This window comes from Mesoplodon mirus, assembly GCF_964341445.2.
Source record: "Mesoplodon mirus genome assembly, chromosome: 16".
Lineage (NCBI taxonomy): Eukaryota > Metazoa > Chordata > Mammalia > Artiodactyla > Ziphiidae > Mesoplodon > Mesoplodon mirus.
This window is the reverse complement of record NC_138992.1, coordinates 39576578-39603335: the sequence shown is the minus strand read 5'-3', so window position 1 is coordinate 39603335 and position 26758 is coordinate 39576578.

Here is a 26758-nt window from a genome sequence, read left to right as displayed (position 1 = left end):
CACCTTGAGCTCTTTGGACTGGGAGCTTGTATGGGGATAGTGGGAAGGCTCGACCGGCTCCTGTGTTTCCCTGTCTTGTTCTTTTGCTTCCATCCCACTCCCTCTGCTGTCCTGGGTGAGAGTGGGAGGAGAAGGAGGAAGGAGAAAGGGCTTGGGAGGTCTTATTTGACAGAACAGTTGTAACTGGCATTGGGGCACCTGAGTGGCTTGGGTGCTACAGTGCTGATGCTGACTCTTGTGGGGAGAGGTCGTCCAGGGACTCTGGCCCTAGCATTTTCCCACCCGTAGCTCCCTTGATGCTGGCGGTGGCTCCTGCAGCTGGACATTTATGACTCTCTCCTCAGTTCCTGATGATCATCTCTCTGTTGGATCACCTTGACCTTCTAGGTGGTTCATTTAAAGCTCACCCATTGTTCTCTTCCCTGGGGTTTATAGCTGCCCAGTGAGAAACCTATGAACATCTTTGCCCCACCAAACTCTAGAAAAGCTGGCTGTTCCCTTTGTTGTCTTGCCTCTTTGCCACCAGACAGGATGCTCCAGCCAGCTTCTTACCTTTAACATTTGGGGAACGGGTCAGATGTCAGTCCTGCCATCACTAGGGAACAAATGACAAACTCTTGAAGTTCTTCTCTTAAAGAACCCTTCATTTGCCATAAGGTGGGGTTTGGGGAGAGGCACTATCTTCTCTTTGTTCACAGTGGGGAGGACTCTTGGGTTACCAACAACTCTCTTCAAAGAAAATCCCAACTACCTCCTAGCTTCTTCCTGCCCTAATGAATTTGTACATTGCTTTTTACAATGTATTTTTTGGAGGGGGCTGATGAGCTCCTCTTGGAAGAACAATATTTTTGGTCACCCCCTTGTAAATCCTGCAGGATGGCCTTGGCATCTGTTTTCTAACCTTTTTTTTTTTTTTTTTTCCAGTACGCGGGCCCCTCACTGTTGTGGCCTCTTCTGTTGTGGAGCACAGGCTCCAGACACGCAGGCTCAGCGGCCATGGCTCACGGGCCCAGCCGCTCCGCTGCATGTGGGATCTTCCCTGACCGGGGCACTAACCCGTGTCCCCTGCATCAGCAGGTGGACTCTCAACCACTGCGCCACCAGGGAAGCCCCTGTTTTCTAAGCTTTGAGGCATGGCCCACACTCAGAGATGGGAAGGGTCCCATGTGAACACTGTTTCACCAGGGTAAGGTTAAGTGTTCACAAAGATGGGGCTGTAAACAGAATTCTTTCAGGGCCCTTCTGCTGCCCCTGGATACCTAGAGGCCCCTGGACCTCAGGGCCTCCTTCTGTGCACCAGCCCCAGAATCCTTAATACAAGTCATAAAGTTCTCATTCCCAACTAATCCCGAACCAAGTTGTTAGACAAAGCCAGTCTGGTTCAAGGAAATCACTTAAAGCAAATGCAAAACCAGTGCAGTTAAAAGGAAAGGAAAATTCACGAAGGGAAAAATAAAATCCAAGGAGAATTTCAGCGTAGAGTTTTTGGCAGATGAAACCAACATTCTGTCCCGTTGTAGCCACCCTGTCTGAGCTGGAGGCGAGGAGAGGGGAGCTCTCTTTCCCTGGAGGGGTTCTCTTTTTGCCTCTCCCCACCTCCACCAGTAGTTTGAAGTACCTGTCCCTTCTATTAACACTGGGTCATCGCCAGTATGACTCATAGGTTTTCTCTGTAAGCTTGTAACCAGGATGGTATATGTACCCCCCCCAACCCTAGCACATAATTATTCTCTCAGCATCATTTAGAAAGTCACAGCCATTCCCACCATTCCCTCAACCTCTAACATGACCAGTAGGGGGCACTGCAGGGTGAGATTCCCAGCAGTACCCCCGCCTCTCAACCAAGTTATTGGAACATGAAGTATGGAACATAAGCCACTTATTTTAGTGATAGTAGTATACTTTTAGCTACAATCATTCTTTTTTTTTTTTTTTTTTTTTTTTTTTTTTTTTGCGGTATGCGGGCCTCTCACTGTTGTGGCCTCCCCCGTTGCGGAGCACAGGCTCCGGATGCGCAGGCCCAGCGGCCATGGCTCACGGGCCCAGCCGCTCCGCGGCATATGGGATCCTCCCAGACCGGGGCACGAACCCGTATCCCCTGCATCGGCAGGCGGACTCTCAACCACTGCGCCACCAGGGAGGCCCTACAATCATTCTTGCTGAGCAATTATCTATGAATTGAAGATCTCAGTTGCTCTTGGGATGTGATTAGCTAAAGAAGGACGTTTTAGCTTGAAGGATATGGGATACATTCTGACTGGGTGTTAGGAAGATGTGAAGCAATGGGCCCTAGTGATTGTCCCTGGAAGAATGGTTCAGAGATGACCACTGGGGACCATGATGCATTTGGCTAGGGCACTGAGAGAAGGGTCTGGCAGCCTTAGATGCGGATGTGAGGGAGCCAGAGACGTGAAAGCTGAGTGTTTTAAAACCTCAGGAAGCAGCTATCTTCTACGACTGACTTTATTGGATACTGTGAACTTGGGCAATTGAACTTAAAGCCAACAGTGAGTTTATTATAAAATAAATAAAGGCACAAATAGTTCTTTTTGTCAAGGAAGGGAAATTGAGGGAAGAGTGGAGAGTAAAGAGAAAACAAATCATAGATTTTAAAAGAGTCACAGATACTAAAACAAAAATCCAAGGCAGATTTGGAAACTAGGGCTTTTTTATTTAAAACAAAATTATTTTTCAATCAGGGAATTTAGGTGATTCAAATAAAAAAGTACGAAGAGGTTGATAATGAGAGGTCTACCCGTTTCTACGAGGCACCGTTTTCCCCTCTCCATGGCTTTCTAGAGATACTTCATGCATATATACAAATGATGCATCATTCTAGTTTCCTTTTTTAATATGACTGTAACTTGGAGATAATTCCTTTTTAGTCCTGAAGTGTTTCTTCGTTCTTTTTTATTGCTGTAAAATATTTCGTTGTCTGTGGATAGACATCTGGGTTATTTTCAGTCATTTCCTACTACAGATGAGGATTTGTTGGACATCCTTATACAGGAAGCCGGAGCTGTGGGGAGAACACTGAAGTTCTCCACAGTGGCCAATTCAGGATCAGGCTGCTTTGAGGGGGCTACCAGGGAGGGGTACATTCCCAGGAGGAGACAGGGACCCAAAAAGTTCTTTATATACCTACCAACCCAAGGTTGTAAAAGTTTATGAATCTATGACCTCACCTCTACTCCAAGACCATTTATAGTTTTTGTAAAGTTTTACTTATACCATGGTCTTCCTGTGTAGATCCTGAGGAACTTTCTGATTTTCATCCTATTCCTTTGTCTCCTCTGGGCCTCAGTTTATTCATCTGGAAAATCAGAAAGGTGGACTTTAAGATGTTCTCAAACTTTTTCTTAAGCCACAGTACTTTTATTTTTTTTCTGCCAGATGAAATTTAGGAGGAACTCTAATAAACGGTCCAGATAAAAACAAGGAATGTTATGATTTCATAGTCTCTTAATTATTTCTTGGCAGATAGTTTTCTGTGGAACCCCTGAAGTAGCTCTGAAAAGCTGTGGGCATCTATGGAAGATTGGATGAAAAGAAACAGACACCAGCTTGAAAGGTTTTTGTTTATGTCTGTGATAACATTATAATAATGGCTGGTTATCTTGATTCATAGGGGCACAAGATTCTATTGAGATTCTATCATCTACTAGCTTCTATATAAATTACGACATTAGATACATTGACCAAAAGGGAAAAGGCCAGGAACATAGAACATGAAAAGTAGGTCTGGGTGGTAGTGGTGGTGGGGAGGTGGGTGAGAAGGAAAGAGAGAAAAGGGAACAACTAGGGAGATAAAGAAGAAAAGATGTTCACATGGCCTTTAGATTAATGCACTGAGCTGTACCTTTTGTGAGCTGATTCCTGAATGTGGGAGGCTCTGAGGTGGGAAAGGACCATTATAGGAAGCAGAGAGATTGAGATACTTACAATTTAGTTGAGATTTTAAAGATACAACATGTAGATATTGACATTTTCCAGCAGCATAAATAACTTCATTTCTAGATTTTAGACAGGTTGGAAAGATTCTAAACATGGTATGGTTCAATAGCCTGGGGGAAGCACATTTCAATCTTGTCTCATCTTTTGGAGGAGGAATCATGATGGGGGTGTGTCTTTGTCATGTTGCAGGCAGACTGAACCATCAATGCTAGGCTGGTGTTTGGCACCATTCTCCTCTTAGAAATGTCCCCTGTGGGTCTGTGGCATCTGGGGAGATTTCTCTGTGGCAGGCAGAGTTCAGTGGAGATTTAGCCCTAAAAATTCTTCAGAGTGAACACTTGTGGCCCTGGTCCATTGAATGATAGCAGAGGAATCACAAAAGCGATTTGATCTGCGAGTCATGTCTAAAAGTCCCTGAGCAGGCTCATTTTCCTCCTAATCATAGCAAATTGTCCCCCACATCTAAGTTAAGAAAAACACTCAGCATTGATAAGCTAAGTATTTATCCTGTTTTAAAAATGTATGAAATGTGAATAAGTATAATAAAAATATAATGACAATAAAATCAGGGTTCTATGGGCTCATAATTTTTAATATTTTGCTAGCTTTGAGACTTTGAGTTTGTATCTGAATTTACAAACAAAGTCAGAAGAGGGAATGGGAAGTTCAAGGGGTGTGTGTTGGGGGGTGGGGGTGGGTGAGTAGGTGTGGGTGTGGGTGTGTAGCAGGCAAGAAAAGAGTTATGGCCTCAAACTTTATTCAGGGTTTCCTGAGTTTATAAAGATAGCAGTAACAAAGCTTGGTGGTTCAGATATTCTGTCTCTCCCGGCCTTTAATACCCTTTGGGATTTTAAGAGATTCTGGAACTGTTTTGTTTTGTTTTGTTGTTTCCTGCAAATAGGTGGGAAATTTTATGGATTTTCAAAGTAGGAATTAAAATCACTGTTTTCTGTACTGTCTGATGTCTGCTAGAAGCCATCCTATCCAAGAAATTCTTCATCACAGTGCAGGGATTTCTGAAGTCGTTTGAATGAAATGAGTTTGCATAGACAAATGACGGGTCACCGCGGGAATGCAGGAGATGAACCTGCCCTGAAAGGTCATAGATTGGCCAATCAGCCTCTGAACTTAAGGGTAGGGAACTGAGAAGGCCAAGGGTAATGGTCTGATCTCCTTAGAGTCTATTAATGGGTTTGCCAACCCCAGAAAGTGATCGCTGCTGCTGGTCACAGGTAGGTTCAGTGAGAATCTCATCATTCCCATTGAAAGTCTGGTTCAAAATTGTTACTAATGTTGGGTCAATGATGTCATCTCTGTATAAAGAGAAAATACTATGGTTGAAGAGACACAGCTAGTCAAATGGCTTATCAAATTAACTGTCTAATTTGAGAAGTGTCTTAGAATGATTACAATAATTTTGAACAAGCAAATCAAGTATGTTTTGACCTGATACCTGTCCAACTATGCATCCTGACCATTGGCAACTGCAGGATTGGTATCCAATTGTGGCTGATAAAGGATAATAATCCACACCCCATCAAATCCTGATGAACAGAGAAGAGAGTAACTTCCTTTTTTCTCTGAGGATAGTGAAAAATCTGAATTTTTAAAAAGACTTCTTTGATAAAGAGATTGTAAGCACCTAGAAGGGTAGGGGCATCATATACATATATATATATATATATATATATATATATATATATATATATATATACATTATATATAAAATTTAAAAAAATCCCATCACCTCCTCTTATTCCCTCAGGTGTGGTTCTATGGGCAGAGTGAACACTAGTAAGTGTAATTGACAAAATGATGTAGCTTTCACTATTTGAAATGAGTCATCCTTAAAGATCTCAAAAGGCTGTGGTGATGGAGACAGTGTTATAAAGGGTATGTAGGTTTTGAAAGGACATAGAGAACTTTGAGAATGTTTCTAAGAGACGCAAAAGCATCTTGGAAATGCTAGAAAAAAAGATCCTAACCAATTTGATCTTGCTGAGCTATCTCTTTATCCCTCAGCTGCGTGATTGTGGGGAAGTTGTTTAAATGCTCAGTACCTTAGTTTCCTCATCTGTAAAACTGGAAGAATAATGTACCTACAATACAGGGTTGTTCCTAGAATTAAATGAGCTAACATATCAGAACTTGGAACAGTGATCGGCAGTAGGAATTGCTCAACAAATATTAACAATTACTATCACTTTCATTAAAGATCTTGGGGGAAAGGATAGATTAGCTTCTCTCCTCCTCCCAAATGTAAAATATTTGACTGACATACTTCCAATTTAACATTCTTTTAATGTCAGAGAGAGAGAGTTTTGTGAACCTTCCAGCACAGTAATTTACAACTGTGGAGTCTGTCATGCTTTCCCCTTTACTTCAGCTTCAGCTTCTTTGATTTCTCTGCGGGAGATCTGAATAGACATTTCTCCAAAGAAGACATACAGATGGTCAACAGGAATGTGAAAAAATGCTGAACATCACTAATTATTAGAGAAATTCAAGTCAGAACTACAATGAGTTATCACCTCACTCTGGTCAGAATGGCCATCATCAAAAAGTTCACAAATAATAAATGCTGGAGAGGGTGTGGAGAAAAAGGAAGCCTCCTGCACTGTTGGTGGGAATGTAAATTAGTGCAGCCACTAGGGAGGTTCATTAAAAAACTAAAAATAGAGCTACCATATATAATCCTGCAATCCCACTCCTGGGCATATATATCTGGAGAAAACCATAATTCAAAAAAATACATGCATTCTAATATTCATTGCAGCACTATTTACAATAGCCCAGGCATGCAAACAACCTAAATGTCCATCAACAGATGAATGGCTAAATAATATGTGGTATATTTATACAATGGAATACTATTCAGCCATAAAAAAGAATAAAATAATGCCATTTGCAGCAATATCGATGGACCTAGAGATTATCATACTAAGTGAAGTAAAACAGAGAAAGACAAATATCATATAATATTGCTTATATGTGGAATCTAAAAAAAAAAAGATACAAATGAACTCATTTACAAAACAGAAAGAGACTCACAGACATAGAAAACAAACTTATGGTTACCAAAGGGGAAAGGGGGAAAGGGATAAGTTAAGAGGTTAGGATTAACATATACGCATTACTATATGTAAAATATATAACCAACAAGGATCTGAATCACTGTGCTTTTCACCCCTGAAAATAACACGAGATTGTAAATCAACTATACTTCAATAAAAAATAAATTAATTAAAAAATACATATGGAATTTTAATGAAATAACACTGGTAATGTAACAAATGTGACTTTTTATACATACAAACGAGTACTGTCTCATTAAAATGTGTTCATCGTGAGAGGCAAATGACACCCATAACATTCAAAATAATTTGGTGTTCCTTTCAGAACTATCTTCAGATTCATGGATGAAAACCAGTCTCATAACTTTATATCACACTTTAAACTTTTTAATTAAAAAAACTTTTTAGTTTAAAATAATTTGACTCACAAAAATGTTGCAAAAACAGTTCAAAGAATTTCCACATACTCTTCATCCAAATTCCCCAAATATCAACACCTTATACAACCACATTATAATCATGAAAAGCAGGAAATATAATACTAATTAATCTACACACTTTATTCAAATTTCACAAACTGTCCTACTGATGTCCTTTTTCTGGTCCAGTTCAGGACACACATTGCATTTAGTTGTATTACCTTAGTTTCCTTTAGTCTGGAACATTTTCTTGGTCTTTGCCTTGTATGATGTTGATACTTTTGAAGAGGATTGACCAGTTATTTTACAGAATCTCCCCCAGTTTGGGTTTGTCTGATGTTTCCTCATAATTAAAGTTGTGGATTTTTGGCAAGAATACCATAGACACGACCCTATGGCCTTCTCAGTACATCATATCAGGAGGCACAGGATATCAGTTTCTTATTACTGATTACTGGCCATATTAACTTTGCTTACTTGGTTGAGGTGGTGTCTGCTGGGCTTCTCCACTGTAAAGTTACTACTTTCCCCTTTGTAAATAAGTCTCTTATAGGGAGATATTTTGAGACTATGTAAGTATGCCCTTTCTCATTCATTATCTAATTTTAGCATTGTATTAGAGTTCTCCAGAGAAACAGAAACAGCAGGATATATATATGTGTGTGTAATGTGTATTTACATCTATTCATTATGAGGAGTTGGCTCACATGATTATGGAGGCTGAGAAGTCCTATGATGTGCCTTCTGCAAGCTCGAGACCCAGGAAACTGGGTGGTATAGTTCCAGTCTGAGTCCAAAGGCCTGAGAAGCAGGGGAGCTAATGATGTAAGTTCCAGTCCAAGAGTAAGAGAAGACCAATATCCCAGCTCAGGCAGGCAGGCAGGAAGATAAAAGGATGAATTCCGCCTTCCTCTGCCTTTTTGTTCTGTTCAGGCCTTGAATGGATTGAATGATACCCACACACCCTGGGGAAGGCCATCTACTTTACAGAGTCCACCCACTCAAATGCTGATCTCATCTGGAAACACCCTCACAGATACACCCAGAAATCATATTTAATCTGGGCATCGCATAGTACAGTCAAGTTGACACATACAATTAACCTTCACAACCTCTATCTATAATTCTTGCCTGGAACAATGATTACTTAGGTGTTTGCCCAAATGGTCACTTTTTTTTTTAAACTCCAAACCAGTATGTCTAGATGGGCAGTTCACTCTTACACACTTGAATGGGTCACAGGGTGGCTGTGGGTTGTTCCCACATTCAAATCCAATGTCCGTAAGTACTGTTCTTCTTTTCCTCCCCCCATTCCTCCCTGTCCTACTGTGTTTTACAGCGCCTACACAGAGGCTTCTCAGACAGAGGAAAGCACATGTTATTTGGAAACAGCTCTGGATTTGAATCCTACACCCACCACATACCAGCTGGGTAAGCTGTTCAAGTAAATTAATCTCTGAGTTTCAGGTGCCTCATAAGTGAAAAGAGTTTTCCACTTCATGGGCTGTTTTAAAGAGTATATAAATGACCACGTATAAAATTTTCTGCATCAAGCATGATGTGAGGCTCTTTAATGAAAGTTGGCTCTTTGTTGTTCTTTTTCCAATGAAAGCAATCAAATAGTCACAGTAGATACAAAGGCTGAATTTTGATTTCATGAATTTAGATTGAGGCCAGCTTTAAAAAAATCTCTTCAGGTGATTCTAATGTGCACCCAGAGTTGAGCACCACCGAATTAGATGCTCACTTAAGGTCTTACTGATTTAAAACTCTAAGATGAAAGGAAACTGAATATAGCTTTACTTTTGTAATTTTAGCATGGTATCATTAAAGGTATGGACAATAAAAATAATAAAATATTGTATAAAGGGGAAAATTTTGTGAAAAGGGGCAATTTGAGGTATTGGTTCATTCATCCATGTAGGTAATCAGTGGTTTCTTGAGCCCCTATGTTTAGATGTTGTGCTGAGTACTGGGTGTATAAAGATGAAACGGGCACAGTCAAGCAGTTACAGCCAGTACAGTGTGATGCAAGCTATAGTGGAGGGAGGTACAATGGTCTAATACGTCACGAATACTATGCATGGTGTTTGCCATGTGAAGGAGTTCAGTGTTTATTTCATCAGTGTTTGACAACTTATAAAGACTACTGAGTGGGTAGGGGCGTGGTGATTTGCTAGAAATATTACTCTGGTGTGTTTGGAATGGGTGAGCAAGGAGATAGGGTGATCAGGAGAGAGAAGAGGGAGGGGGAGGGGGGAGAGGCTGGGTGCTTAATGCTGCGATATGACAATGGGGATGAAAATGAGGGGCTGGACCTGTGAGATATGTTAGGGGTGGAATGACAGGACTTGAAGACCAGTTATGTGAGGGGGAGGCTTTGATGTCCTCCAGGTGCCTATGTAGATGGTGCCCTCATTCACTGAACTAGGGGAAGGGCAGGGTTGTGGATGGGGATCTAGTGAGTTCAGTTGTGAATCTGTTATGAATTGAGGCATTTGGGAATATGTTATCTCACTAGATGGTGGTCGATATATGGATCTGGAACTTGGGAAAGGAACCTCCATTAGAGAGAAAGATGAGGAACTATGCAGTTGGTATCTGCAGCCACTGGTATGGATGCAACTGTCCGGATAGAACATGTAGAAGACTAAGAGAAAAGTCAAGGACAGAGCTTAGGAATAATTAGTGTTAAGTGGAGGGTGGGTGGAAAAGGAGCCAGAGAGGAGAGTCTGAGGAGAGGCAGAGAGCATGACGAGGACCAGAAGGGGAGCATCTCAGGGACATCAGGAGTAAGACATTTGAAGAAGGGCAAACTGGTCATTAAAAGCGACAGAAGCATCAAATAAAGTAAGTTCTGGACTGAGCTAAAAGAATTGGACGTGGCCTCTAGGTGGGCCTACGAGACTTTATTGTATTTGTCTAATGAAATTTGTGGAGTTTCTGAGACCAGGCTGAAATGTCCCCCGCTTTCAAGAAAACTTCCATGACTAATTCCACACCACCCTGGTCACGCAACACATTAGGAACTTTGAATACATCCTCCCCGAGCTGCAAGTCACTTTGTAGGTCATTTAACCTAGGCCTTACTGAACAGGTAAGGAAATTAAGGCCCAGAAAAGTCATTACTTGCCTGAGGTCAAGTGATAGATTTAAGACATTAATCCAGGGTTTTTCCACAGACATTGGCATTAGTGCAATCACTTTGTACTAATTTACTACTTGTTCATATGTTGACTATTTACACACTGGTGGTTTTGTATTTATGTAGTTTGGGAGTTTTGCAGTTTTCCAAGGTTGTAGGAACTACATATATACGACTTTATTACCTTCTTTCTTTCTCACTGTTGACCTTTTGCCTTTATGGGCTATTTTAAAGAATAAATAAACTATGATCTTGGGCAGAGGGATCCTACAAAGCAACCCATAGAGCCTAGGAGAAGGAGCCTGAAAAGTGTTTCTTAGCAAGTCGCTCAGCAGAGGATCGAAGCCTGATGTCCCAAAGCCTGATGTCCCAGTCTGGTTTGTCTCTTTGTATCCTTTTACTGCAGAAAACCAAGCTCTGGCCACCATGCATTTTGCTGTCCCGTGTAAGGCACTGCTCAGCAAAGCCCTGGGCTTCTGTCTCCTCCACTCTACCATTCCCTTGGCTAAGTGGCCTTGGGGGCTACCGAGAGGACGGGAGGAGAGCTGAGGAAACAGCAGCCCAATCACTTTCTGACTCTGAGACTCAGGACCTAGTGTCTGAGAAATTTCATCTAGAGAACTCCTTGTATTTTAGAAGCATTTGTGCTTTCATAACATTCTGGGTGAGTTCTTATGGCACCTGTCTCAACCACTTTTGTTCTCTTCCATTTATTCAGTCTTCATCCATCTTCTCAACCTCTCTCTCCATTTCTTTTCTCTTTGTCTCTCTTTGTGTCTCTGTCAGCTACAGACCTCTTCATTCACCCTGTCTCTACATATCTTTTTCTGTCTTTATCTTTAGGTAGCATGTCTTTGTCTTTAAGCCAGCATGCATAAAACGAATAGCAAAAACTGTGATACATAGTAATTGTTCAATAAACATTGTAATTATGCAGTCAGAAGGTGTTTAGATGTGCTGGAACCATGGAACCATTGAGTGTATGATAGTACTAAATAGAAGTCAATAACATTTCTTTTTAGCTTTGACATTTTGATCAAGGACCTCCAAGTACCATGTAGTCCTGACTCAGAAAGTTAGCTACAGGGACAGGCAGTGTATAGGACTGGAGCTCAGAGAAGTCCTGCCTTGTCGTTCTACCTGTGGACAGGTATTCCTCTAGGATTCACTATTTCTGAATCTACAGCCACAGAAATCCACCTCACATACATGTGATGTGCATGCCAGGAGAATGGTGAGCCCACAAGGAATTTGTAATGATATTTAGTGCAGTGGATATTAAAAAATTTTAAACTAACTAACATCTATTCCCCCTTCCTAGAAACATCCTGATTTCCTTTTGGGTCAAGGCCTTGCCCCACTGTGATGTCTTGGGATAATCCACATGTCAGCAGGCTGTTCTGGAAGTGGGAAAGACAAGATTCTTTTTCTCCCTATCCTGGTATAGCTAGGATAACACACGGCCTAGGCTCAGATAATCAGACACATCCTCCTGGGACTTGGAATTTTGAGCGAGTGATGGAAAAATAAGAGAAACAGTTGGAATTTCCTTATCACAGCAGCGGTACCCTGATCAGTGCTCAGTTCCTGATTCCTTTCTCTGGAGCTGACCTGGATCCTGCCTGTTTCCAGGCTTGTTCTTCAGCCTCTCGTCAGTTCTGTAAGCCCATCATTTCCTTTGGCTAGAGTTAACCACTGTCCTAGTCTGCTCGGGCTGCTGTAACAAAATACCACAGACTGTGTGGCTTAAACAGCAGAAACTTATTTTCTCATAGTTCTGGAGGCTCTGAGTTCAAGATCAAGGTTCTGGAAGAGTTTGGTTTCTGGTGAGGATTTTCTTCCTGTCTTGTAGAGGGCTGCTTTGGCCTCACAGGGTCTTTCTGTACATGCATGATGGGAGAGAGTGGGCTTGATCTCTGGTATCTCTTATAAGGACACTAATCCTTTCATTTTTATTTATTTATTTATTTTGTAAAGTTATGTCTTCTTATTTTTATTTTATTTATTTATTTTTGGCTGTGTTGGGTCTTCGTTGCTGTGTGCAGGCTTTCTCTTGCCATGGAGAGCGAGAGCTACTCTTCATTGTGGTGCACGGGCTTCTCATTGCGGAGCACGGGCTCTAGGCACATGGGCCTCAGTAGTTGTGGCACGCGGGCTCAGTAGTTGTGGCTCGCAGGCTCTAAGAGTGCAGGCTCAGTGGTTGTGGCTCACGGGCTTAGTTGCTCCGCGGCATGTGAGATCTTCCCGGACCAGGGATCGGACCTGTGTCCCCTGCATTGACAGGCAGATTCTTATCCACTGTGCCACGAGGGAAGCTCAGGACACTAATCCTTTTAGACCAGGTTCCACCCTATGACCTCTTAACCTCAATTACGTCCTTACTTCATATACAGCCACACTTGGGGTTAAGATTTCACCATGTGGGTTTTAGAGGGGCACAAACATTCAGTCCATAACACAAGCCTAAGTCAGTTTGTTTTGCTTGCAAATTAGGAACTTAAGCTGATACACTTAAACCTAAATCTGCCAGTCTTACTTTTCCCTTCTGAAATCCAAACTCCGAAATGAAAAAAGTTTTTTGTTTTTGTTCTGCGTCTTGTCCTGCAAGACTGGGCTTTATTCACTTGGTTGAAATAGTAGTCTATTTAATAAAAAGTGAGGATCTTTTGAACAACATTAGTTCTCCCACTTTTCTTGCATCTCCGGCTTCTCTGGCATTTCTTGAGCAAGCCTGTCAGTCAAGCAGGTGATTGGAGAATCTCTGATGTCATTCTCCACACTGATGTCAGATGCCAACCTTAGGGCTGGCTGGGTGGAAAAATGACCAGCTTGGCTCTTAAAGTAATGGCTCCATGTTGCAAGAAGTTGGCAATCCTCTTCTTGCTTTTTTCTTTTTATTGGTTGTTCCACAGTCTGGAGAGCATACACAGCTGCCTGGCAGTTCTGCTCCTAAAGCTGTGGCACTCACCATCAAAGGCCGTTACTCTGACTGCCGCTCAAGACAGGACAATGGCAAATAATATTAAGTCAAGCTCTTCCCCCAAGGGTCTCTGAGCTAGAAGTCTGCATTGAGCTTATCAGTGGGAAATCTGCCTAAAATTGTCCCCAGGATAATGCCTGTGTCAAACAAGCAGCACATAGTGCCACATATGTATGCAAGGAACTACCAACCAAAAAGGTGAATATAAATATGGCCCCAAAAAACACTTGGTTCATGCTCATTTCATTTTTTATTTTCCCCCAGTATTCCCCTTCACACCTGGAAATCACTCAGTATGAAGTAACCCACAGCACTTTCCATAACTGTTTTTGTGTTTTCTTTTCAACTGCAGATGTCCGGGAAACAGTAAACTCTTGTTTTGAAGCCTTTTAAAATTGAGTTTTTGATTCCAAGCAATTGAAAATTGTTCCTGTTTATGCTTCTTATTGGCGATAGTTTAACTAGCTGGATTTTGTTTTCTCTGGATTATGGTTTTTTATGGTTTTCCTTTAGGAGTTTACCAGTCCCTGGAGCTCATTGGTAGCAAAGGAAAAACGTGTCCAGAGAAATTGAATTTCTTTTATGTCCACAGAAAAAGTAGCCAGTTGCCATTAGGTGATAAAACTGGGGCTTTCTTCCCAGAGATTCATGGGTTAGTAAAGTCTGAGTAATATTAATTCCCTTTTTTTTTTTTTGCAAGGCTAGGTTATGTACTTTGCAAAGTATCTGTAAAAGTAAGTCAAGATAGCCAATTATTTCTGGCATTTGTTATGGGATAATTATCCTAATAGTTCTTTACTCTTGTAATTTAGCAAAAGGGTTATTTTACTTACTCTTGAGTTGTTTGGGCAAGCATGAGTAATAGTTACCCAAGTGTAGATCATTTATTAAAATGTCTAAAATTCTTCTTTTTTAGTCAGTCTAACAGGTAGTTGTTACCATCCTGTACCGTTTTCACCAGTTCTTCCTACCCCTACCAACTAAAACCACCCAAGCCGCTATTGAGAATTCACTGTGTGTACATTCCTGGGTTCTGGGATGAAGGCTGAGGGGGATGAAGGTGTGATGAAGAAAGTATTTAGAAATAAAGGTCACATGTTTGTAGTTGGTCCAGACTGTGAATGGTACAAAGTATGTGGAAACCAAAAGGGGGGCAGGGTAGGCTTTGCCAGGGCATGTTTCTTACAGGAGAGTGTAGGCCCCACATGGATTATGTGGAGCAGATGGTGGGAGGTGATAATTTCAGGCTGGAAGATGGCTGAGAAGAGATGTGAATGGAAAAGCCAGGTGGGTAAGGAAACTAATCATTGTTGGACAGTCCTATGTGCCGGGAACTGTGTAAAGTCCTTTACTATGTATCTTTAAAAATGTAATCTTCTTTATTAATTTACAGTGTGGTAGGAGGTTGTATGTCTTTATTTTAGAGAAGAAACCTAAGACCGAGGAAGTCATACAAAGAGTACATACTGGAGTTGATAATAAAATTCAGGTCCACTTGACTCCAAAGAGTGAAAATGGGCGAGACTAGCTTAGGAGAGATTTTCCTGGCTGGAAGGGAGGGGCCTCCATAGGTGGAGCAAGAGATGAAGTTTGATACCTTGGGAGTGGGGCAGTGAAGCCATGTTTCTATCTCATGGGAAAGACAACGGAAGCTCCCATAGGTCCTTGAACGGGGGAAGGATGTGAAGGAAGCAAGGATAGGGAAGTACTGCCCAGGGAACTTGTGTGCCTTCACAGGTAACCAAGAACAGTGAGTGTGAAGCCTCAATACCCTCGGCTTGCAAATTTCCTACCTTGCTCCTGGCTCTCTCCATTCTAATTGGTCCTGTTCTCAGCAGTGAGAATTGGCTTTCCCAAGCATTATGTGGAGCCCCTTTCCTCTCTTAGAACAGCTCTGAGGACCCCAACGGCTTGCCTTCCTAATCGCAACTCCCTGCCTCTCATTACCTAACTGCCTGTTCTTTTGCACCTTACCTTATAATTTCCTTTCCAGCTCAGGATCCATCCACCCTCCTGTTAGCACAACTTTTGCATTCTGCCAAGTTTTTTTCTCTCTTCAGTTCATTGAATTTGACCTTTCCTGTCAAGTCTTTCTAGATGGAATCAACTTGACATTTTAAGGGGCGTTTTAACAGGGCTCTCAGTTTTTGTGATATGATATTAATATATTTATATTTTGTATTCTTTCATTAGATGCATTTAGACTGATTTGTAAATTTCATGTGTCTGCTCTTAGATTGTAAACTCAAGGAAGGCTGTCAAGGAACTGTCATTTTAAGGGCCTTTCTGTCTCCCCAGAATGCCTGGTTAAATATTTTGACTCTGATAGTCACCAAATCGTTGCCCAAATGAGTATAGCACACTTCTCATCAGACTTTCTCTTCTTGGTGAACATTCCTGCTCGACAGTGGCCTCATTTACTTTAGGCCTGGGTTAATAGTTTTGGTTCCCGAGCCTTCTTACTCTTCTTTGCATGTCTGCTTAATCTTACAGTAGGTCAAGGGAAGCCTGCTGGAAATAAGGTTAATGATTCTGCCAATATATTCGAACAAAAAAGAGTAAGAAAAATCCAAACCTCCAAAGTCTACTTTTCTCTCACACCTGCTGTGCAACCCTATAATTCTTCTGGAGGGGACTTCTAGCTGTCCTGCTCTTTAGAAGCCCTATGGGAACACGCAGAGCTCAGTGTGTCCAGCTGATGGAACCCAGCACAGTGCCTGACAGCTGCCTGATTTGGCCAGAGAGGAGCCCCTTGCTGATCTCCTGGTGCCTGCATTGCTGCCTCACCTGTATGTGAGTGTCCAGCCAGGACGCATCTTCCTTGTTAAAGCCAGCTATTCCATATCAAGCTCAGCCCTGCATGGTGTTTCTCTCTCTCTTTTTTTTTTTGGTGTGTTATGCGGGCCTCTCACTGTTGTGGCCTCTCCTGTTGCAGAGCACAGGCTCCAGATGCGCAGGCCCAGCGGCCAGGGCTCACGGGCCCAGCCACTCTGCGGCATGTGGGATCTTCCCGGACCGGGTCATGAACCCGTGTCCCCTGCATCGGCAGGTGGACTCTCAACCACTGCGCCACCAGGGAAGCCTGGGTGTTTCTCTTTTTAGATTAGTGTGGCTGTCTCCTGACATAGGAGTCAAGCTCCTTCTGCACAATTGGATATGCGCTCTTCACGCACAGCCAGAGAGACTCATTTCTTGCTTACTTTATGTCAGTCATATTTTTTGGTTAAGAAAGCATTTAATCATATCTTTATGATTACAGTTGACCCTTGAACAACGGGTTTGAACTGCGCAGATCCACTTATAGGTGGATTTTTTTCAATAGTAAATGCTACATACTACACGATCACCAGTTGGTTGAATCCACAGATACAGAGGAACTGCATATATGAAGGGCCGTATATACATGGATTTTCCACTGTGCGGAGAGTTGGGGCCCTTAATCCCCACATTGTTCAAGGGTCAACTGTACTTATTATTGTATACTTAGAGATGCTAAAATAGTTCCATCTTAGTAAAGTGAGGAGCTCTCCTATAATATTCTCCTAGTTAGAAGATATTTCTCCAGAAAACTGTTTTTGGTTTTTTTGTTTGTTTTTGTTTTTTTGTTTTTTTTGGCTACGCCACATGGCATGTGGTATCTTAGTTCCCTGACTAGGGATCAAACCCGTGCCCCCTGCAGTGGAAGGGCAGAGTCTTAACCACTGGACTGCCACAGAAGTCCCAGGAAACTGTTCTTAAAATACCTTCTCCAGGAATCCTTTCTTGACTCAATGAGAGGAGAGTCGATCTTTTCTGCTGGGTTCCCTTCTCCAGATGAACTTGCCTCAATCATGGTCTCCCCTCTGCTACCCAGAGCATTAACTGGGCTTGCCTTATGGCTGACCCATCCTGAAAATGCTTTATTGATTAATATCTGTGTTTCTGAGATCTTGTAACAGCTTCTTATCTCTCTCTGAAGGAAGTGAATGGACCACAATTCTTTGGCTATCTTCTTATTAATGGTCTCTTCTCATACTTGTCTAATAGGACTGGTTGACAGTGTTTCAATTTAAAAAAGAAAAAAGGAGACATGATAGCACAAGGTTTTTTTTTTTTTGTGTGTGTGGTACGCGAGCTTCTCACTGTTGTGGCCTCTCCCGTTGTGGAGCACAGGCTCCGGACGCACAGGCTCAGCGGCCATGGCTCACGGTCCCAGCTGCTCCACGGCATGTGGGATCTTCCCGGACCGGGGCACGAACCTGTGTCCCCTGCATCGGCAGGCGGACTCTCAACCACTGCGCCACCAGGGAAGCCCAAGGTTATATTTTTTGCATCAATCCAGGTCTGTGTCTGATGTTCTCTGAGGTTAGTTCCCCTAGATGTTGAGTGCTTTAGATTGTAGGATCTTAAGAGGTTCAAGATTTTATCTGTTTTGGCTTTTTATATAGCAACTGGCATTAGCCACGAATACATAGATCCTTGATGAATGCCTTGGAAAAGGACACTTAGAGTGAAATTAGAATATTCAGCCAAGAAATAATAGTGAAACTAACTGAAGGATACTGATGATTTCTCTTGCACATGTGTGTGTTTGTGTGTTTTCACTTTAGTCATGTAGTTTGGGTCCATAAAGCTTTAAGAATATTTTCTACAAATGCAAATGAGTGTACCTAGATTTTGGTTCCACCCAGGACCAGCCAGATGGAGCAGCTCATGGCAGTAAAGAGGTCCTGCATTGAACCTTGAGTGTTTTGAATATGCCCAGGCAGAGAGAAGTGAGAAAACTGTAGCAGGGATGAGGATGAAGGCCAGTGACAAAGTCAGGAGTGCCAAGAAGATGTTTCATATTGAAGTGTTTTGATAAGAACATGGCTACAGAGGTCTGAGCAGGGTAGGTGGAGAACAGAGGAAGAATGAGGTACAGAGCAGGTGTGTTTGGCAGTTTCGGAAATAGTCCTAAAAATAGTCTTATGTGAGTCACACCTTTTATGCAGAGTTTAGTGGTTGCTGCCAGGGTGGAGATGACAAAGAGGTGAGAAGCACAGCATCCTTAAAGGAACCTACAAGGCTTTGTCTGTTTTTGCACGTGCAATATTGGAACTATCCTCAAGCTATTCTGACCGTGACTTTCAATCAAGAGTATTAGTCTCTTCTTTCCCCTTGGCAGCATAGTAAGCTGGAAGTGTTGTTTCTTCTGATTAGACAGTCATATGGATAAATTGTAGTTCATTGGTTTCATTAAAGATAGATCCGAACTGATAAGGACTTTTCAGGATTGGGCCAAAGTGGCTTGGGGACAATTTGCAGCAGTCACAAAGTATTTCTCAGACTGTGGCCGGTGTTTTTTTTTTCAACGTGTAGGAGTGGGGCTTCCCTGGTGGTGCTGTGGTTAAGAATCCGCCTGCCAATGCAGGGAACATGGGTTCGAGCCCTGGTCTGGGAAGATCCCCACATGCCACGGAGCAACTAATCCTGTGCACCACAAATACTGAGCCTGTGCTCTAGAGCCTGCGAGCTACAACTACTGAGCCTGCGTGCCACAACTACTGAAGCCCATGTGCCTAGAGCCCGTGCTCCGCAATGAGAAGCCCGTGCACCACAATGAAGAGTAGCTCTCGCTCTCCATGGCAAGAGAAAGCCTGCACACAGCAACGAAGACCCAGCGCAGTCAAGAAAATAAAAATAAATAAATAAATAAAAATTAAAGAAAAAGAAAAGAAAAAAAAATTGTTTAAAAAAAATGTAGGGGCTTCCCTGGTGGCGCAGTGGTTGAAAGTCCGCCTGCTGACGCGGGGGACACGGGTTCGTGCCCCGGTCCGGGAGGATCCCACATGCCGCGGAGCGGCTGGACCTGTGAGCCATGGCTGCTGAGGCTGCGTGTCCGGAGCCTGTGCTCCGCAACAGGAGAGGCCACAACAGTGAGAGGCCCGCGTACCGCAAAAAAAAAAAAAAGAAAAAAAATGTAGGAGATATGCATTTAAAAATGTCCAGAGCCACAGATTCCATCCCAGCTAGACTCATCATATCACAAACCTGGGAGCCTGAGAATCAACATTTAAACCCTCCCAATCCCCCAACCCTGTGACTGAGTTGCACGCTAAAGTCTGAGGGACAGTAGGCAGTTGGTTCAGAAGAACTTGTAGATTTTCAAGCCTTCCACGTGAACTGAGCCCAGATTTCCAAGGAGGAATCCTAGAGTGGGGTTAGTGAATTTTCAGTGGTTTGTGGGAGTTAAGCCATAGGGAATGTTCCTGGCAGTCCAGATAGTTCCTATCGTTGTAGACATAGCTCAAGTTCACCTTTTAGATGGAGACCTCCAAGTCCACCCTTGCCACAGAACGTGCTTGCTGTCATCTGCTTTCATTGAGTTTATTTGTACAACTTTTTTGACAACTCATCTTACTCTGCCTTGTGATATCTCTTAGCTAAATCTCACACAGCTATCAAACTTCATTTTAAAAATTACAGTATAACTTACCTATAGTAATATGCACATCATTTAAATTTCATATCAATTAAATTTCATTCCATTTTCACATGCATATATAACCATGTAGTGACCACTTGGATCATTTCCAACACTCCAGAAAATTTCCCTGTGCTCACAGGTAATAGTTTTCTAAAGGTAGCCACTATTTAGACTTTATCACCATACAATCATTTCAGGCTATTTTTGAACTTCAGATATATGGAATCATGTAGTATGTAGTCTTTTGTGTGAACTTCTTCCCCTCAACATTCTGTGATATTTCTCCATGTTTTTGAGAGTATTACTAATTTTTCTTTTTCATTGCTGTGTTATATCCTATTGTATAAGTATACTATAACTTATTAACTTATCTACTGTTGGTGAATATTTTGGTTTCTAGTTTTGGACCAGCAACATTCTCTTTTTTTTTTTAGGGAAACAAATATCTTTTTTTTATTGAAGCATAATTGACATACAACATGATATTAATTTCAGGTGTACAACATAATGATTCAACATTTTTATACATTGCAAAATGATTACCACAATAAGTCTAGTTATCATCTGTCACCATACAAAGTTACAAGAATTTTTTTTCTTGTGATGACAACTTTTAAGGTTTACTTTTTCATGTAACTTTCAAATTTGCAATACAATGTTATTAGCTATAGTTGCCATGCTGTACATTACATCTCCATGACTTATTTATTTTATAACTGGAAGTTTGTATCTTTTTTTAAAATATCTTTATTGGAGTATAATTGCTTTACAGTGATGTGTTATTGTCTGCTTTATAACAAAGTGAATCAGCTATATATATACATGTATCCCCATATCTCCTCCTTCTTGTGTCTCCCTCCCACACTCCCTACCCCACCCCTCTAGGTGGTCACAAAGCACCAAGCTGATCTCCCTGTGCTATACAGCTGTTTCCCACTAGCTATCTATTTTACATTTGGTAGTATATATCAGTCCATGCCACTCTCTCTCTTCATCCCAGCTTACCCTTCCCCCTCCCTAGCAACATTCTTATACAAATCTTTTAGTGTTCAAGACCAATTTTTGCTGGAGATATATTCAGGAGTGGAGCTGCTGGGCCATAGGCATATGTGTGGTTGGTTTCAGTAGGCATTGCTAAACAAACATTTTCCAAGGTGGCTGGAAAATGTTTGTTTAGCAAACATTCTTACCAGCTGTGTATGAGAGTTCCGATGTTTTTAACTTTTTATATCTTGTCTCCCTGACATGACTTTGAACAGGAAAGCATGCAACCAGGTTCATATGTTTTGTGTTAGCCATAGTACCTGCGCAGAGACTATGGATGGTAGGGGTGTGATAAACATAAAGGAATTAACAATCAGAAGCTCACTGAAATTAGATTCTCCACACTGCAAAAAGACTACAAGAAACTGCAGGAAAATCAAGATCGTCCATAACTTGAGAAAGAGAACAATATGATTCAAACCTTCCATGCACTGTTTGAAAATCTTACCCCATTCCTTGCCATTTAATATCAGGATATTACTCAAAGGTGAACCAAGTGACTGTCTGTAAACCACTGAGCCAAAAAACCTGTTTAAATAATAGAGTCTTGTGCAAACAGCAATCTTTTTATTTGAGAATAATAAAATGGTTTTGTCATCTTAGATGATCTAACAAATTTTCTAATTTATAAATGTAGCTCTTTGCTCTAAACTCTTTTGTGGGTTCAGGCGAGGGCCTGAAGATAACTTCTAGCTGGTTGTTGATGGTGGATGTGACATGCTCCTTTCTTGGAAGACAGCAGCATGGTGTGGTAGAAAGCATATGATTTGGGTTTCAATCTCACGTTTGATACACCCTTTTTATGTGACCCTGATCAAGTCTTCATCTTTCTGGGCTTGTTTGCTTGTCTTGGCAATGACAATGTCTACCTCTCTCTGGGCTGAAAGGATGGTGATTGTGAAAATGCAAATCCAGAGATGGCATATAGATGGGATATAAAAAAAGGTCAACCTTGAAGAGGGAGGTAGAGGAGTCAGGATCAGCGATGCCATGTGAGAAAGACTGGACTGGCCGCTGCTGGCTCTGAAGATGGAAGGGGCCAGGAACCAAGGAATGCACACTATTAAAAAAAAGACAGCTTCTCTTCCCTTTGATTTCTTTTCTTTCTTTTTTTTTTTTTGTGGTACGTGGGCCTCTCACTGTTGTGGTCTCTCCCGTTGCGGAGCACAGGCTCTGGACGTGCAGGCTCAGCAGCCATGGCTCGTGGGCCCAGCCGCTCTGCGGCGTGTGGGATCCTCCTGGACTGGGACACGAACCCGTGTCCCCTGCATCGGCAGGCAGACTCTCAACCACTGCGCCACCAGGGAAACCCTGATTTCTTTAATTAATTTTTTTCAGCTTCATTGAGGTATAATTGACATATGACATTGTGTAAGTTGAAGGTATGCAGTGTGTCGATTTGATACACTTATAGCAAACGATTACCACCAGTACTGTTAGCTAGCAGCTACATCACGTCATATAATCACCATTTCTTCTTTGTGGTGAGAATATTTAAGATCTCCTCTTTGGCAACTTTCTATATACTATTCAAGTATATAATACAGATTATTAACTGTAATCAGAATGCTGTACTTTAGGTCCCTGCCACTTACTCGTTTTATAGCTGTACCCTTTGACCAGCATCTCTACTTTTCCCCGACATCCCTGCCCCCTGGTAACCACCACTCTGCTCTCCGTTTTTATGAGTTCGGCTTTCTTAGTTTCCACATAATAAGTGAATCATACAGTATTTGTCTTTCTCTGTCTGGCTTATTTTCACTTAGCATAGTGCCCTCAAGGTCCATTCATGTTGTTGCAAATGGCAGGAAAGATTTTCTTCTTTCTCAAGGCTGAATAGAATATGGTTGTATATATACACCACATTTTCTTTATCCATTCATCCAGTGACGAACACTTAGGTTGTTTCCATACCTTGGCTATTGTGAATAATGCTGTAATGAACATGGGGTGCAGATATCTCTTTGAGATCCCATTTTCATTTCCCAAAAGTGGAACCGCTGGATCATATGGTATTTCTATTTTTAATTTTTTGAGGAATCTCCATACTGTTTTCCATAGTGGCTTCCCTTCAATTTCTTGGTGGCATTGTGATGGCTGGTATTAGCCTTGGTTTTGGAGTCTGACCTAGATGGGAACCTGGAACCTGGCTCTGCCATGAATTAGCTGTTTGACTTGGACAACTTACTTAACTTTACTAAGCCTCAGGTTCATTTGTAAGATAACAATGATATATTGCCCACTTTATAGGGTTGTAGTAGGATTAAATGAGCAAAGTAACCTATTTAGTTATATGTAAAGCAGCCTACTTAGAGGCTGGTGCATGATAGTTGCTCAAGATAGTTGTTTCTTCTCCCATTCTAAGATTTCTCCCACGTGAGGATTCTGACTCTTAAGATTTTGAATTTCTCAGAATCTTAGCATAAAAGGTCCAAGTTGCAAGGTGTCCAGAAGACTTGAAGTTACGCACTTATTTGAAGCAGAATGTGCAAGACTTGAAATCTGGGGGGCAGAAACTCTATCTTTTATGATTCAGTAAAAGAATGATACCATTTACCTGAGTGTTTTGGTTATATGAATGATCATGCAGTACCTAATGTATAAGCCCCAGCTTTTCAGTTTGTATTTATTGTATAGACTTAGTTGAAATAGCACCTTACCGCCTGCCCCCTCCAAAAAAGAAAGAATCTTGCCAGTGAACCCAACTTCCATGGTGGTCAAAGTGGATGTACACTGAAATTCAAGAGAATAGCCTTTTTCTGGATGAAGACTTTTGGATCAGTTGTTCTCATTGGGGGCATTTTTGAAATCTGTGGAGGCATATCCTACGAAGCACCATTAGCCTGTAGTGAGCAGAGCCCAAGAATGAAAGATGTCCCTGCAGCACACCTTTGTCCCCCTCCCCCATATTTCTCACTCACCTTTCTAATGTCTTGATCTTCAAGGTAAGGTCCCCTGTTTTCCTTATTATTGCCTCCAGGTATGAAGTTGTTAGAGGTAAGTGTGTATTATAATAATTTTTTTTTTTTTTTTTTTTTTGCGGTACACGGGCCCCTCACTGTTGTGGCCTCTCCCGTTGCAGAGCACAGGCTCCGGACGCACAGGCTCAGCAGCCATGGCTCACAGGCCCAGCCGCTCCGCAGCATGTGGGATCTTCCCGGACCGGGGCACGAACCCGTGTCCTCTGCATTGGCAGGTGGACTCTCAACCACTGCGCCACCAGGGAAGCCCTATAATAAATTTTAGTATGCACCAGTACCTTCTTTCATTTTCCTGTTTTTCCCATACCTAATGGCTTCTGATCTTTTCTCAAAAATGAACACTCATAAAGAGCAAATGCATACATCAGACTATTCTGTTACATTTTCTGCTATGTTGTCCTGCACAAGCATTAACATACTTAAACATAAAGTAACACAAAAGTTACTTTATTATAAATTACTTTCATCTGTCCTTTATATTATAGATAGGGTAGTATTTTCATATTCTGAAATAGTATATATATATATATATGTAAGTTAGATTTACATATATATATATATGTAAATCAATGATAAATCTGCAAGATTTATCATTACAGTACAGTGATGAGCCTGATGGGATTAGATCCCTTCTCCACAAGTCCTTTGGAGATTTTTCTATTTGGTCATTTCTCCAGTTCCTACCCCTCTTCAGCGCAAAATTTTTACGTTACAGAAAAATCACGCTAGTGCTAAAAAATGAGAGAAAGAAATAGGTGGGCTGAGACTCTTTGCACTGTGCCCTGGTTATTCTCTTGCTGTGTACTTGGGATTCTTATAGGGGGCAAAACATTTTTTTGCTATTAAAGGGCAGGACATGAGACATCAAATTTCCCAAAGGAGTGACTCTCACTTCCTTCTCTTCTGTCCTACCTGCTATGAAAACCTGCTTGTTCTCTGATTACCTTAAATCACACACCGTACCCTTTGGAGATTTTCCTGATCTTTTTAGTCTTATCTGCCTTGGATTTTTGTTCCACTTTCTGCTGGATTTAATGTACCCCCTCCATTTCTGGTCCTTTTCCTCACTGTCCCTTTTTCTCCCTCCATTCCCTTACCTGCTCATCTGGTAAACACATGAACATGTACTTCATGGGGTTTACCAGCAGATCCCAGCTGAGTAAGAGACAGGCTCAGCCTACAGCAAGCCACATGGCAGGGAATGACCTAGAGAGGCCCAGCTACCAGAGCAAATCCTACCAAATAGGGCTGCCCCTCTGGTGCCAGTTTGCTAAAAGGCACAGCTAGACAAAGATATGGGTAGTAACAATTTGGAGCATCAAAAGAAGACTCTCCTTCCAAAGCTTTGGGATTATTTCAAAAGCCTGATTTATTTGTACCATATTGAGCTGGGTGGGAACAAAAAACTTATGTCTTGTGTCCTTGTTAGGGGTGAGTGCAGTGTATGAACTAATCATAACGTAGAGATGATGCAGTGGTTAGAATGCAGGCTCTGGGTTCAAATTCTGGACTCACTGCTCCCTGGCTGTGGCATTTGGAGCAAGTTACAAACTTCTCTATGCTTCAGTTCCTTCATTTGTGTAATGAGGATAATAACAATGCCCACTTCAGAGTGGTATGTGAAGGCTTAGACTTTTGTCTGGCACATAGTAGTAGTTTATATGTTATAATTTTATAATGTAAAAACAATGTTTATAATTTTAATAAACTGTTTATAATTTATAATTATGTAATTAAAATTTTCATATCCTCTGACCCTCTAGAGAGGCCTTATTTTATATCATTGATTTTACAACCTAGGTTCAAGAATAATGGTGTTATTAAACATCTTTTGTATTAATTATTATGTTTTGGAAAACAAGATTAAATTTGTAGCCCATTTGAATTCACGTAATAAGTTTTTCTATAGTGGAAGTCTACAACCCTGGCTCTCCTCAAATTTTTACTCCATGGGGCACTATAACTGCAAGATGTTCTCCCCAAAACGGGTTCTATGTTACAATATAATTTGGTTGCAACACACAGTATGCCATTCTTGCAGACCCACAATGCACATCAGCATGTCAAAGGCTTATAAAAGTCCTGTGAAGAAACCTGTTTAACTTAAAAAAGAGATACTATCTTAACACAAGTTTCCTAGAAAATGGAGCCTGAGCCCAAGTTCATATCCTAAGGATTTATCAGGAGGTGCAATCCTAGGGCAGCAAGACTGAGGCAAAAAGGGAATTGAGACAGAGAAAGGGAAAGCAAATGCTGGATGGTGCATTACCTAGAGGGCTTCATAAGAGACAGCACCTCATGACCAGGTGAGGGCTGTGTGTTCCAGACAGGCTGTTTGCAATCAACACACTTTTGAATCCTCTGGAGTCATTTTCCATGATTCAAGGTTTACCCATGAAATGTTAATATTACTGCACTTAGGGTTTGTTACCTGTCTTCTTTGGGTAGCTGCTAGGTTAGGCAGATCCCATGCTTCACAACATGGCCTTGGACCCTTGGTTAGATCGGGGCACTGGAGCCCCTGGGAGGCCTCTGCAGAGAACACAGTGGTGGCTTTGTTAAAGCCTTGTCCTCACTCCCGGCGTGAGGACTCAAGGGCAGAGGACAGCCTTTGGTGCTGTGTTAGGAGATGAGGCCATGATTGCTGGCCTGGGAGGAGGGTGTGGGGATGAGCAAATCTGGAGAGGCACGTAAACTGGCTCCTGTATACCTA